Below are 14,641 nucleotides of genomic sequence, written 5' to 3'. Positions count from 1 at the left end.
GGCTTTGCTGAAATACGCTTAAGGTGGCTACAGACTCTCACACTGGAAATGTCAACAGATGATGTTCCAGCCTGTCCCATGGTTGTCTAGGGATAACCACCTGTAACAGGGATAATAGGTAAATTAGGATGATGTTCTTGGTGTAGATGCTACATTGCTTCTCAAACTAGCGACTTGTTAAGTTTAAGAAGTATTGCAACATTGGAGCAAACGAGAGCACCCCTCTAAGCCCTCTCAGACCCCTCTTTGCCACCTTCCTCCTTGTAGAGCAGGGGTGGGGCCACTGCAGCCCTCCAGATGTTTCCTCCATACATGGGCGAACTGTGGGCCTGCCCAGACTGCAGCCTCCAGCTCTTCTCACCTTTGGATGTGCTGGCTAAGGCTGTTGGGAGCTGCAGTCCAACCCTGACCATTTGCCATCCCTCTTGTAAAGTAATTTGGAGGTGTTATCTTTTCCGATCTCACAACAGCCCTGTGAGGAAAGCTGCTATTAGCATTTCACAGACATGAGTGCAGCACGCTGACATGTCCATGATGGAGTGAGAGAATCTGTGTCTCAGACATGGCCGTGGATCTATCTTTCCTTGAGTGTGGGTTCTGCAAGGCCATACTGCCGGACCTTGTGTGTCTACGTACGACAGTGATTATTATATTATATGGCAAGGAAGGGTTAATCCTCAGTACTGGAGCATTCGGGAGTGGGAGGGAAGGAGCTGGTTGCCACTTACTCATGACTGCAAATTCCAGGAACGTGTTTCATATTCGGGGGATCACAAATAGAAAGGGGAAAATGTGTTAATTAAGACAGAATACCAATGAGGGGGGGAGGGAGAAAGAAAAAAAAGGGATAGGGAGAGAGAGGAAAGATGAAGGGAAAGAACTGTGGAGCAGAATGAACAAGGAAAGAAACACCCGTCATGCTGTGCAGGCATGTTAAGAAAATGCTTCTCCTTAGTGGAAGGGGATGCGGGAGGGTAGGGGCTGACCCAAGACATTCTGGCTCCAAAGGCATACAAGACAGGAAAGATAAGAAAAATGGAACAGGGCTGATTATTTGCAGGCTTGTTGAAGCCACGTATCTGCCACTTGTGGCAGTGGCCTTGCTCTGCCTCTTGGTACGGCTGGGCTTTTTGTGGAAAGCTATGTTTGGAAGAGAGACGTGTCCTCGGTAAGGTCCCCCTCACTGTCCTTTGCAATTTGTGGCCAGATGCAGAGAGCTCCACAGCAGGCAAGGGAACCTGATGATATTCGTTGTTGTTGTTTAGTCATTTAGTCGTGTCTGACTCTTCGTGACCCCATGAACCAGAGCACGGCAGGCCTTCCTATCCTCCACTGCCTCACGGAGTTGTGTCAATTTCATGTTGGTTGCTTTGCAGACACTGTCCAGCCATCTCATCCTCGGTCGTCCCCTTCTCCTCTTGCTGTCACACTTTCCCAACATCAGGGTCTTTTCCAGGGAGTCTTTTCTTCTCATGAGATGGCCAAAGTATTGGAGCCTCAGCTTCAGGATCTGTCCTTCCAGTGAGCACTCAGGGTTGATTTCGCTTAGAATGGATAGGTTTGTTCTCCTTGCAGTCCAGGGGACTCTCAAGAGCCTCCTCCAGCACCACAATTCAAAGGCATCAATTCTTCAGCGGTCAGCTTTCTTTATGGTCCAGCTCTCACTTCCATACAACACGACAGGAAAAACCACAGCTTTGACTATTTGGACTTTTGTTGGCAAGGTGATGTCTCTGCTCTTTAAGATGCTGTCAAGGTTTGTCATCACTTTCCTCCCAAGAAGCAGGCGTCTTTTAATTTCGTGGCTGCTGATGATATTACCTGTATGATGATATTACCTGTAGCTAAGAGGCTGGCACAAAAAACCAGAGCAACTTCTACTTTGCTTTAAATGTTTATAATTGTATCAAGGCAGAACTGTGCAGCTTGCCCATGGCCATCCAGGCTGGATCTTCTGGGATGCACAGTGGAAAACTGAACTCCCAACCTCTGGCTCCACAAACAGACACCCAAATCAATGAGCCATCCAGCCAATTTACTCATTCAAAGGGTCACCATAAGTTGGAAGGACCTAACAACAAGTTTAAAACACGCTTCTTTGTTTATGACATATCATCTATCAGGAAGAAGGGGCAACCCCATATGGCATTAAAAGGGCATAGTAATGACACTGCATGTGTGAAAATTTGGTTTCTTCCACCTAGTGTAGTTGCTGTAAAGTAATACAACAAGAAATCCCACAGGAAGTTATTCCCCGCACACCCACCTACACACACACACCCTGGGTTTCACAAGGCCATATAAATAGCACCCTCAGGAGGAGACAGAGCACATGCCTTCTAATCTTAGTCCCAATTATGGATTTTTCATTTGCCAGAAAAAATGTCCATGGCCATCTCTCCCTAAGGGGTCCTGACTAGGTGCTTCCTTCCTAAATAGGTGCTCATTCATTCATTCATTTCTTCATTCATTCTTTTCCTCTCTCTCCCTCTCTCATTCTTTTTTCTGCCACAGGTCAAAGGGCTGGAGAGCCCTCCAGGGAAAGCCAGCAAGGAAAGACTGTATGAAGGGGCTCAGACTGTGACAGAAACCATTGCTAAGTGGCTCCTTCCTCAGACATCCAGGGAAACAATTCCTAATGGGGGTAAGTAATTTTTTTCTTCTTCTGGAGGGCTGCCTTTTGTTCCTCCAGGTTTGCTGGATCTTCTTTTAAAACTACTAACTAGAGCCTCGTACAGAAGACATCTGGTCAGAAGTAAAGAATTCTGAGCTCAGAGAATTTGTTTCTAGTACCAAAAACAGAACAGAGTTCATAGGCCTTCTGCCCCCAAACCCCATGCCTGGTTGCCCCAAACTTTCTCCATTTTTTTCAGCATGATTTAAGATAGATGTGGGTGACACACTGCCTGTGGGCCACACATGCCCTTGTGGTTTTGTGTCTGTCACTTGACTCTCCAGAAAGATGCCCTCTACTGACATTTGGCACTGCAACAAAAATGAGACGCTGCTGCAGTTACTTTTGGCTGTGGCAGCCCATTAATGGCACCAGAGGAGCCCTGTGTATTTAGCAAAGAAAATGTGTTACCTCTACAACATGGCGTTGACTGGTCCCGGTTCCAAGGAATACGTACGCAATTTTGTTGCTGCTTCTGCAAAGCAACTGGGGGATTCTGAGAGTCATTGTGGATCTACTGCAAATGCTCCACAGACCACCCAGTAGATTGAGACCTGTCTTCGGTCTTCCTCTGACATAGATGTTCACAAAGGTCTCTTATTGCTTCCTCCAGCCTGTCATACCTAGGGCAGCTGCATACACATCATCAAAAAGGAGGATATGAGCCACAAAAAAAGAAGAGAAAAGAAGATCCTGGTTTTCATAAAATGGCATATGCTAATTGACATGTACCAATGCAAAATTAGAAATGACTGCTACAATTTAAACAGAATGACAGTGGATTTCACTCAAAGGGGTGGATTGACCAGGTGACCAGTGTGCCTCATGCTGAGCCGGCTGTCCAGGTATAACCACCATCATCACCACCACCATTTTAGGATTGTAGAGCTGGACGGGATCATTTGCTCATTGAGGATGGGCAATTTCAAGGTCCCTGATCTCCCTCCTTTGTGTTCTGTTGCTTTAAATCAGACTTGGACTGAGCAGCTCTTGAAACAGAAGGCAGCTTTAAGAAAGAGGACTGTCCTCTCTCAGCCCTGCAAATGGAGGAAAGTCCACCCTGAAAGAGGGCATATGGCCATTCCAACCCTGGCCCAAGCAGTCTTCTATCCCCTGTGTCTCTTCAATGCCCTGCTTTCTCTGGCATGGTCTGAGAGGAGAGGCAGGTCCCTGGGTGAGGGCACCAAGAGGATGCAAGCCAGGCTTCTGGGTGAGCAAATCTAGGCAGGATGACAAAAGAGGGAGCATCTCTGGGGACAGTGGGGCAGAAAAGCTGATTCAGGAGGTCACAGATTGGCAGAGAGAAAAGAGAAGCGCAGGGGGGTGGGAGATAAGTATTAGGATTAGTCAATGTTGGTTCTCAGGATCAAGGACTGTAAATGAATTTACTCTTTATCTTTTCATTCACATGATGTAAACTGAGTTACTGTAGTAACTGTCATTGCTTTCACATAGCCTGAAATGGGTAAAAAGGGGATCCTCCCTGCACTTTCTCTATTAATATTGAGAGGAATGCTCCAAGCCACAGTCCTGTGCTAATCTGAAATGTTCGGGTCTTGATTAATTAACCCAGAGCAATCTCATCACAATCAATAATATGGATTAACCTCCCCTTTCACTTTTAAAAAATACTCCCTGGAAGAGGGTTGAAGAAAACAATCCCAATCTTATTGTCACACCACAGGAAAGTTGTTTGTTTGTTTAATTTTGTAGGAGATGACTGAGCAGCCAGGGCTGACTCCAGACATTTGCTGTCTGAAGCACAGAAGCAAATAGCACCCCCCCCCCAACACACATAGACACACACCAAGTGAATATGCATTATATCCTTAGGAAATTATTTTGGCACAGGAGACAGATAATTCTACAAGCACCGTTCTATATCCCTGAGGGTAAAAGTGTTTTTTAAAAAACCCACAAAAATGACATAGAAAGAAAGTCACTTGCTACCCTCCCCTGACCCCAGAGCCTGTTGCTTGAGGCAGTTGTCTGCCTCTGTCTAAAAGCTAGGGATGGATAAGGGAAAGGTGAGCAGGCGGGGTGGTGAGTGCTGAAGCAGAAAATCAGCCAGCTTTGAAGGGCATAAGAATTATTTGGACCCGTCACCATGGGGTGAGGAGAGAGATGGAGAGGGTGAAAGGTGATGCTGGAGCAAAGATTGGCCTTTCCTTTATTTCAAGAAAATATTGGGATGAGATCATTTGGGGAGGAAGATGCTGGTGAGAGGGCAGAAGAGGACAGGAGTATGGCACCTCTCAGATTTCAGCTGGTCTAGGAGGGCAGGAGGTATTAAACATTCATTGAGGTCATTGGAGTGCCCACTCCTACCTGCCCATCCACCCCCACCTTAGGCACACAGTTCCATTGGCTCTCATTGTCTGCCTACTGATAACAGAGCTGTTATCATGTTACTTAGATGCACAGCAAAGAATGGCACTGCCGATCACACAGTGGGGAGACAGAAAGCTTCCAGTGAATAGAACCCTGCCAAAGCCCAACCAAAGCACCAAAGCTGGGTGTCACAAAATAGTGACTCTCTCAACATCCAGCTTGGGTTGCCGTATCAAAATTCATTCAATGGCATTACAGCTGCTTTCCACGGAAAGAGTGATATGAACTCTCATACACCTCACAGAGACTCTGCTTTATAACTTGCTTTGATTGGAAAGGAGAATACATGGAACACAAAAATACGCCTACCATGGAATTACATCAGCTTTGTACTTCTTTCAATAGTCTCAGCTTCCTGCTTCTAGTCCCAAGAATTATTTCAAAGAGGTAGCTATGTTTCTCTATCTAAATCCTAACAAGACAACACCAACAAATATGGGAAACAAAACAATGGCCAATGAATTGGAAACTATGCCTTCCAATCTAAAATAAAGGAGATGCTAAGAATTGTAGTAACTACAGCACCATCAGATTAATTGCCTATATAAGCAAAAAGATTATCAAGATTTAACACTAAAGACTTTTGCTATATATGGAGCAAGACTTACCAGAAGTTCAAGTTGGATTCAGAAAAAGAAGAGGCACTAGGGATTATATCGCAAGTATGCATCAGCTTTGGAATACACCAAGAATTTCAAAAGAAAATAAGTCTGTGGTTCATAGATTGCAGCGAAGCCTTTGACTGTGTGGATCATGAAAAGCTATATTCCAAAAGAAATGGGTACTCTACAACATTTGATTGTCCTGATGCATAACTTGCACTCTGGACAACAGACTACTGCGAGGACAAAATATGGAGAAGCAGCATGGGTTGCCATTGGCAAAGGTTTCTAACAAGAGAGCATTATAGCTCTACATCTACTCAGTCTATATGCAGAACATATTTGTACAGCAAAGCTGGATTAGGTTCAGATGAAGGAGAAATGAAAATTAGTTAAAGAAACACAAATAATTTAAAATATGCAAGCAACACCATGTAACTGGCAGAAAATGGTAATGATTTGGAATGCCTACTGCTGAAGGTTAAAGAGGAAAGTGTGAAAGCAGGATTGCAGCTGAATATTAAGAAGATAAAAATAATGACTATAGAAGAATTGTATAACTTCAGTGTTGACAATTAAGACATCAAAATTGAGAAGGGGCTTCTGTACATCCGTTTAATCATCAATCTAAATAGAGACTACAGCCAAGGAATCAAAAGAAGACTACAATATAGAAGAAGAGCTATGAAGGAACTAGAAAATATCATCAAGTGCAAGGATGTGTTGCTGGGGATTAAGGCCAAGACCACACACAATGTACTCTTCTTGACTGCAATGTACCTAGGTGAAAAGAAATGTAAGAAATGTGACAAGGGAAAAAAATCAATTCACTTGAAATTTGTTGATGCAGGATGACTTTATGGATAATGCTGATTGCCAGAAAGGGAAATAAGTGGCTCTAGGTAAAATTTCACTGGAAGCTACCATAAAATAACTAAATAGAGGTTATTGTACTTTGAACATATCATGAGAAAATAAGACTCACTGGAAAAGGTAATAAGGCTAGGAGAAGTAGAAAGCAATAGGAAAAAAGGAAGACATGTGGTGGGTTGACTCATTAGACTCTATGGCCTTTAGTTCATAACATCTGAGCATTTAGTTCACAACATCTGAGCCGAGCTGTTAGGCAAGAGATTTTTCAGAGGTGAGTAATGTATACCTAATTTTTCAATACCTTGGTTCAGTCACCAACTCAAATGGAGACTGCAGCCAAGAAATCAGGAGACGACTGAGACAAGGAAGGGCAGCAATGAAGGAATTAAAAAAGATGACCAACTGTACGGATGTGCCACTGGAGATCAAGGTCAAGATCATCCACATTCTTGTAACCCCAATCACCATGTATAGATGTGAGAGATGCACAGGAAAGCTGATGGGGGAAAATGGATTCATTTGAAATGTGGTGCTGGAGGACAGTTTTGAAGATACCCTGGACTGTGAGAAAGATGAACAAGTGGGTCCTAGATCAAACCAAGCCTGAACTACTCTGTCACTGGAGGCAAAAATGCTGAAGCTGAGGCTGTCCTGCTTGGGCACGTCATGAGCAGGCAGGAATCTCTGGAAAAGACAACAATCCTGGGAAAGGCAGCAGAAAAAGAGGAAGACCCAATACAAGATGGAACCACAGGCTTGAGTTTTCAAGAGCTGATCAGGGGAGTTGAGGACAGGACATTTAGAAGATTACTCATTCACAGGGTTGTCATGAGTTGGATGTGACTTGACGGCACATAACCACAACAATTAATGTATAGGGGCGCTAATTTAGAAGTGACATGATGGCACATAACAACAATAGCCACTTAGTCTGTTTTGGCGGGTATTACAGAAAATGAGAAATTTTGCAGAAATTGCAAGACCGTCTTCATGGGGCTACAGTTCCCAAGTCTCACTTGGGAGAAGGAAGGCAACCAAGCCAATTTCTCTGTTGTATAGATACATTGACAGAAAAGGGGGAAAAAACTAGCAGACGCCTGTTCCGGTACCTTCCATTACAGCTGAACTCCCCTACTACAAGGATCTTGCTGGGGATTAAATTGCGTGGGAAGCCTGCATGAGTAGATCAGGTTCCCGTGCCACGGAAAGTGGGGCAACCAGGGGGTGGGCCAGAGAACATAATTCTGTTCTTCTTATAAGCTACACACCTATGGTGTGTGTTTTTTTGCACAGGCTCTTTGCCTAGTTGTGTTTCTTACATTGTTCAAACGTTGCTTATCTAACAAGCAACTGGAAACAAAATTAAATTGGAGGCTTCCCGGAGTGCTATATTTCCCACAACAGTTCCACCATACCCTTCTCTATGAACTACTAGACCACTGAAAATCAGATGTGCATCTCACCCAATTCTAGGAAGGCTCTATATAAATACAGCTTTTGATCAGCTTGGGTTGTCTATTTTGGCGTGGTTTAAAAGTGCTCCGGCATGTCCCAGTTACTTGACTTACTGAAATCTGAACCTGATTTCCTGATTTCCTGTTCCCCTCTGGCTACCTGCATCACTGAAACTGGCCTGTTCATGACTGTTTTCCTCTTTGCAGAGCAACTGCACCATTTATTCAGTGATATAATTGGGGAGGGGGGGAATAACTGAAATTCCACTTTTTTTAAAAAGAGAAGAAATATAGTACAGTATTTCTTTTATTAATGGGAGAGATATTTTTTAAAAGCCAAACTTGCAGCTGTGGGTGAATGGACTTGAAGCAAGTCATAGTTATGCTAAAAAAACTAAAAAAATAATAAAATAATAAATAACAACAACAACAAAAAGAGGTTGAGCAATGCAGAAAACAGGGTCTAAATCCATTTGTTAATTTCAACTGTTCTGTTAAGTACCATCAAGTTGGAACCATTTTATAGTAACCCTAATATGGCTTTCAAAGTAAGTGAGATATTTAAGGAGTGGTTTTAGCAGTTCCACATCCCCAGTGAGATTCCATGGTAGTGTTGGGGGTCGAAACACTGTTCTCCAGAGTCCTAGTCCATCACTCTGTCCACTACACCACACTGGATGCCGGCTTCAACTAGACTAGACCAATTAAATTCATGCCAAACAGTAACTCAACAAACATAGAATTCAAATTGATTTTGTGGGGTTATCCTAGTTGAGATTAGCAAATGGATTTAGGCTCCATGCCACCAGCCATGCTACTCACTGCCCAATAGACTGCTCTTCCCTCCAGATGGTTGTACAATGCTTTTCCTGCACATGTGAAAGCCTGGCCCTACAGTTGCACTGAAAATCAGAACTTGTCAACCAGGTGCTGGGGTTGGTGGTGGAACAAGATAAGGGAGACCACATGGAAAATGCTAGAATGCCATAGCTTGGCAACTTTGGCCAGAATCTTATTGGAGTTCTCATACTGTATATTTCGTATGATTTGCTCCTGCTGCTTGCCATGGTGCTGGGGCCCAACGTGTTTGTGTAGTTGGGCAAATAACCAGGCACACAGCTGAAATGTGCCCAGGGATCTTGTCGATTAGGTGCAATTAGCCACAGCAAGTTATGCACACCGTATGCAAATATATGAGATTTCTGGCTGCTGTCTGGATTTTATGACATAACAGAGAGAGTGAATTATGTCAATCAATCAAAGAAAATGGCTAATGGAAAGTAACCAAAATCACATATAAACCCAGAACTTAGTTTGCGTATTTTTCAGTATTTTTTGTCTGTAAGGGTAAAAGCACAAAGTTGTTTGTTAGGATTACAAATGTCTATAACTGTGGAGTCTTCTGCACACCCCTGTGACTGCGTTTGTGTATGCAGGGTGTGTATACTGATTTTGTGACTTTCCAGTGTGCAAGAAAAGGTGTGTGTATTGCGTGCAAGAGAAATTGAGAGTGGATGTACAGGGCATGTGTGACAAGTTCTCTTGGATCCCAGGGACCCCTCGGTGCTGGCTTGGCTTTTGCTGACTGGCTGGAAAGTGGGTCACTGCAACACTGTGATGTCACACTTCAGTGCTCTGTTAGAATTACAGGGAAGGGGGCCCTTGGGAGGAGAGCCGGAGTCACTGTGAAACAATAACAGGGAAAGCACTTGAAAGCAACTGTAGTCCGTCAAGTGTCCCATCGCTGGTCCAATGAGACGTTCTTCATGCCATGTGGTCTGCTTTGTCCTAAACTCAGGGGGTACACTTTTTGGGACTGAGGAACATCTCCATGTAACCAGATTGGTAGTTTGTGCACAATGGCATAAATAATTGTGGACATCATCACGCCTGCTATGATACGTTGAAAATTCCCAATTATTTCCTCCCAGGCATAGGCTTTGAAGCCTGGCAAAAAAGTGTCCTTCCTGCAAATCAAAGCCAGTTGTCAAACCTAGCATCATTTCTTCTATATTGGTAGCACTAGGATCACTCCCCAAGGGGGGCGGTGGGAAGAAAAGGAAATATGTGAGTAATTAATGTGTCCTGTTTATATCTTCCCAAATTAATATGTTTGCATCCGAACAATTATGAAGGCAAATGGTGAAGAAACTGAGAAATGGGAGAAGCACGGATTGGGGACCTTTCTTGAAAATTCAGGTTTTTCTCAATGCCTGGGAACAGCTGGCTGGGAAATAGGCGGGGGTAGCTTTTGCCTGCAAAAAAATGGAAGTACCACCTGTGGTTTATCTTTTGGGCAAAGACTTCAAGGCTGAGACGGCTTGTTCCCGGTACTGTGCTAATTGGGAAATGACTTCAGCTGTGTGTGAAGGGAGGAGGGGCAGAAACTGATCTTGCTTTCCTGCATATTTAACAGAACTTGAAGCCTGATTGGCAGACCATCTCAAAAGGTCTAAAATGTGATGGAAAAGGTATAAAAAGAAGTTCAGAAGTTACTTTAGTTAGCTTAGTTATCACTTAGGAGACAATATGCTCAGTTGCTGTCCTGTTATGCTGTGCTGTGGGGGATAAATTATGTGTATGTTCCAAAATTATGCTGATGATTAGCTAGTTTGTAAGTACTAGGTACTTAGTTAGCTCTCTTTATTTGTTATGTGTTGCTTTGTATTGTTCCTGTCTTAAACTTTAATTGATTGTTTGCACCATAATATTTGTGATGCCTTTTTGAAATAATGAAACTTGCCTTTTTGCCTTTCCCCCCTCTATCTTTAATAAAATATAAACACTTTTTCATGTCGTTATCTGAATTTTTGGCTAAGATGCTACTTAAAACCAGGTCTTGCCTTGACCAGGGGGAGTTCTTAATTTTTGTGGGTGTGGTGGCAGTTCTTCATTGTAGAGTTGGTCTGAGAATCTTGAGCATTTTTAGAATTCCCTGAAAGCACTGCTGAGTTTGATTGGACTGGGATGTAGGAAGGCATCAGGAACCAGGAAGGTTCCCTAGCCATCATCACTTTAACTGTCCCGGGCTCACCTACTCCAGGGTCAACAGGGTAGTGTGGATGAGTGGTTAGAGTTGGACTCTCTGAACCCAGTGGTCCATCACACCAATGGTGTGCATTTGTGGCTCCCAAGATTAGCTTAGAAGACATTTTCAGAAACAACAATTAATATTGTAATTGCATTGCAGGAACACTCCTCCTCTCAGATGATTATGGCTTCTAGCATGTATGTACTTACTGAAGTGTAAGCTCACTAGACAGTTGGGTAAATAGATCTTACTTCTAAGCAAACATGTATAATTAGAGCTTCAAAGCAACTACAGTAGTTACAAGCAACTAGTTACTTAGAATTAATTTCTACAATGAAGGAGCTATAGTTAAATTGCAGTATGGAAACATCCTATTGTGAAATACCACACGCATAAGAGAAATTCAGCAAGCAGTTGTTGCAGTTTCCTAGTCCTCTGTCATGTGCCCAGGCACACTGCTGAGTGCATGATGTGAGTGTTTCTGTGTGTGCCACAGACAGCTGACCAATTGGGTTCACTACTTACCCAGTGTAGGGTTTATGGTATGCGAACCAAATAGGATTCTGGCCTAACGCTGTAACTGAAGAAGGAATAACTTTGTACCTTTTATGCTGTAGCTCTAACTTCTGATTTCCTTATAGTTATGTATGGCACTACAAATAACTACAATGCAACAGTCAGTGTCATATCACAGCATGGTAAGGAAGAAGAGCCTATGGTCAAGTACTGGTTCTTACCATGCCTTGTGCTGCTACCTCATGTTTTATGTTGATGTGACAGCGAGGCGGACAGGAGACCAGTGGATTTTAGTGTGCAGGTGTTGTTGTTTTTTTAAAGAAACCATTCTAGTTATATTTGAGAAATAGTAAGATATTTTTTTAAAAACAATTGCAACTCTAATGGCAACCAATTAACTAGACGAGCTTGGAACAATAACAGTAACTAACTGTTTTTAAAAGTTTTCCAAAGTCTAGTGGTGGTGCCTATAGAGGCAAAGATGTCAAATTTAAAAAAAGAAAAGAAAAGAAAAAGAAAAAAGAATGAAATAAAAATACGTTTTTAAAAAAATAATCTTGGCTGCATTACTGTAATGCCTTCTATGTGGGTCTGTCTTTGGAAAGTGTTCAGAAACTCCAGTGGGTCCAAAATGCCATAGCCAGATTGCTAACTGGGGCTTGTTACAGGGAACATATAACTCCCCTATTACATCAGCTCCACTGGCTGCTGATCCATTTCCAGGCACAATTCAGACTGCTGGTTTTGACTTATAAAGCCCTAAATGACTTGGGTCCAAGCTATCTAAAAGGCCACATCTCCCTCTATGACCCTGCCGAGGCATTAATATCAGGGGAGGTCTTTATCTCGGTGCCACCACCCTTATAGGCATGTTTTGTAGGGACATAGGAGAGGCCCTTTTCTGTCACTGCTCCCAGACTCTGGAACTCCCTCCCATGAGAACCTAGGTTGGCCCCATCTTTGTTGTCCTTCTGCAAGCAGGCAAAGATCTTTCTCTTCAGGCAGACTTTTCCTTAGTGACTGGCGGTCTGAGAGTGTTGTGTTCTTTTAATGTATTGTTGTGCTATGTTGCTTTTAAATATGTTTTTAGAATTGATTTTATTTACTATTTTTTATATAAATAAAATCTTTTAAAATTCTTTTTTAATATTTGTATTATTACCGTTTTTAGTTTTTAAATATTGTCTTTTTATTGATGTAAGCCGTCTCGAGTCCTTTTAAAGAGAAAGGTGTAGTAAAAGTATTTTAAATAAATAAATAAATAAATAAAAATTCTTGTCACAAATAAAGAGCGATCCCTCTTAATATACCTGATATTTTCAGAGAGGTAGCACAGTTGTAAGGAAACCTGTCTTGGCTCATTCTCAACTGGGCTTGTAAAAAATTTATGTTTCTGAACATTCTAGCAACACAGCTGTCTTTTTTTATGAATGGTAGGAGAAAAACAAGATTATTTCAGGGGCTGAGTTGTTAAAATTCGTAATTACCTTGCTATGAACTTTAATGAGTTTGTTCATCTTGTAATGCTTATCTGGAAATCATGTTATTTCCCTCAGAAGTTCTCTTGATCAGAATATAAAATTAGATTCTACACATAGGCAGCCAGCATTTAAGCTGAGTGAGCTGCTTTATAAGTGCACGCACGTAAATTCTTTAGTATTATCCTCTTACTCTCAATGAAACTCTTGTTGAAACTCATTGATCACCATGAGATTACGTGAATTACAAAGCCAGGTTGATGTGCAGAATTTTTTTTTAAATGTTCTCCCCTTACTTTCAATGAAACTTTCATTGATTGCTGAGGCTTACATGACCAAATTACCTAACGAAGCAGCCTTTTGTTGATGGAGTATCTCCCTCTCTTTCTCCTTCTCCCTCCCCCACTCATACTCTGTATGTATGTGTGCATGTATGATGCGCTGTCAAGTTACATCCAACTAACAGCAACTGTAATAGGGTTTTCAAGGTATGTGAGATGTTTAAGAAATGATTGCACCATTCTAGCCACTCAGTGAGTCTCATGACCAAGAGGGTCTTGAACTTGGATTTCTTGAGCCCTAAGTCCTTTTCTCTATCCACTACACCATGCCAGGTAACTGGTACATTTCTGATTGACTCTGGTTTTTTTTTTTACCAACTTACCAATCGAAAACCTTTACATTGTTAATGAATATTTTTGTTCTGTCAGAGGTGATGATGGCCCCGTGTCCTAGCACCTCTCAACTGTGGCTGATAGCAGGAACTGCAGCTTCCAGGAGGTAATATGATGCATTGCATATGCATAGGAACTTCAAGGTTCATATGTCAACATTATAAGCCAGGATAAAATTCTCAGGAGCAGACATACTCCCCTCCCCCGCTTTCAAATAAAGAGCTTGTAAAAACTGGTTCCAAACTGGGCCCAGGAGAGTCAGCCTAGCACTAGTTTGAAGCAATTAGTAACTGTAATTTTACTTTTAATCATGGTTTAATAAGGGGTAGCAAAATGGCCTGGGTGAACTGGAACAGGGTGGTCATAGACTGCAGAGTGGAATTCACAAAGCCCTGCTGATAATTACTTCATTTTCTGAAAATAACATAATTTGAAGGAAAGTAAAGGTTCATCTCTCTCTCTCTCTCTCTCTCTCGAAACCATATCAGCTCTTTAAAAATATATATATCTCAAGCAATTAATTTGGCATTCTGTCAGCAATGATGTATATGAATCTTTTGAAAGGGGGAAAGGATCTGTATTCTGTGTGGGTTGAATATAAACTCATATTTTGTAGCTGCATTCCCAGCTGCTAAGTTCAGTAGTGTGTTCTACCCCAGAAGTAGAGCCGCCTGTATGAAAAAGTGAATGGAGTCAAGTGATCCGGAAGGCAAATTATCTTCTTACCTCCCACAGCAGTTAACAAATGGCCTGATGAGAAGTGGGCAGTACTTAGGGCCAGTGACAGGGAATGACCCTGTTAGCTTCCATGAGAAGAATGTCCAGAATGTGTCTGTTGATACCTGCTCATCTCTCACCTCCCATTTATCTGTCTGAATTTGGGTCTGTTTTTGTCTCTGTTGTATCAGATCCAACAATAATTAATGCCAGAAATCCATTGTCCACTGA

The 14,641-nt window shown here is 42.3% G+C and overlaps 1 long non-coding RNA gene across 1 annotated transcript in view; it reads left to right on the top strand.

Moving 5' to 3' along the window:
* LOC140703057 (uncharacterized) overlaps positions 1-13,424 on the top strand; it is a 63,562-nt gene extending 50,138 nt beyond the window's left edge. Inside the window, exons 3-4 of the long non-coding RNA XR_012082355.2 lie at positions 2,515-2,644; positions 3,302-13,424. This is a non-coding gene — a long non-coding RNA (uncharacterized LOC140703057). The remainder of the gene's footprint in view (positions 1-2,514; positions 2,645-3,301) is intronic.
* Positions 13,425-14,641: the final 1,217 nt, after the last annotated feature.

This window comes from Pogona vitticeps, chromosome 1, assembly GCF_051106095.1.
Source record: "Pogona vitticeps strain Pit_001003342236 chromosome 1, PviZW2.1, whole genome shotgun sequence".
Classification (NCBI taxonomy): Eukaryota; Metazoa; Chordata; class Lepidosauria; order Squamata; family Agamidae; genus Pogona; species Pogona vitticeps.
This window is presented reverse-complemented; position numbering and strand designations above follow the sequence as displayed.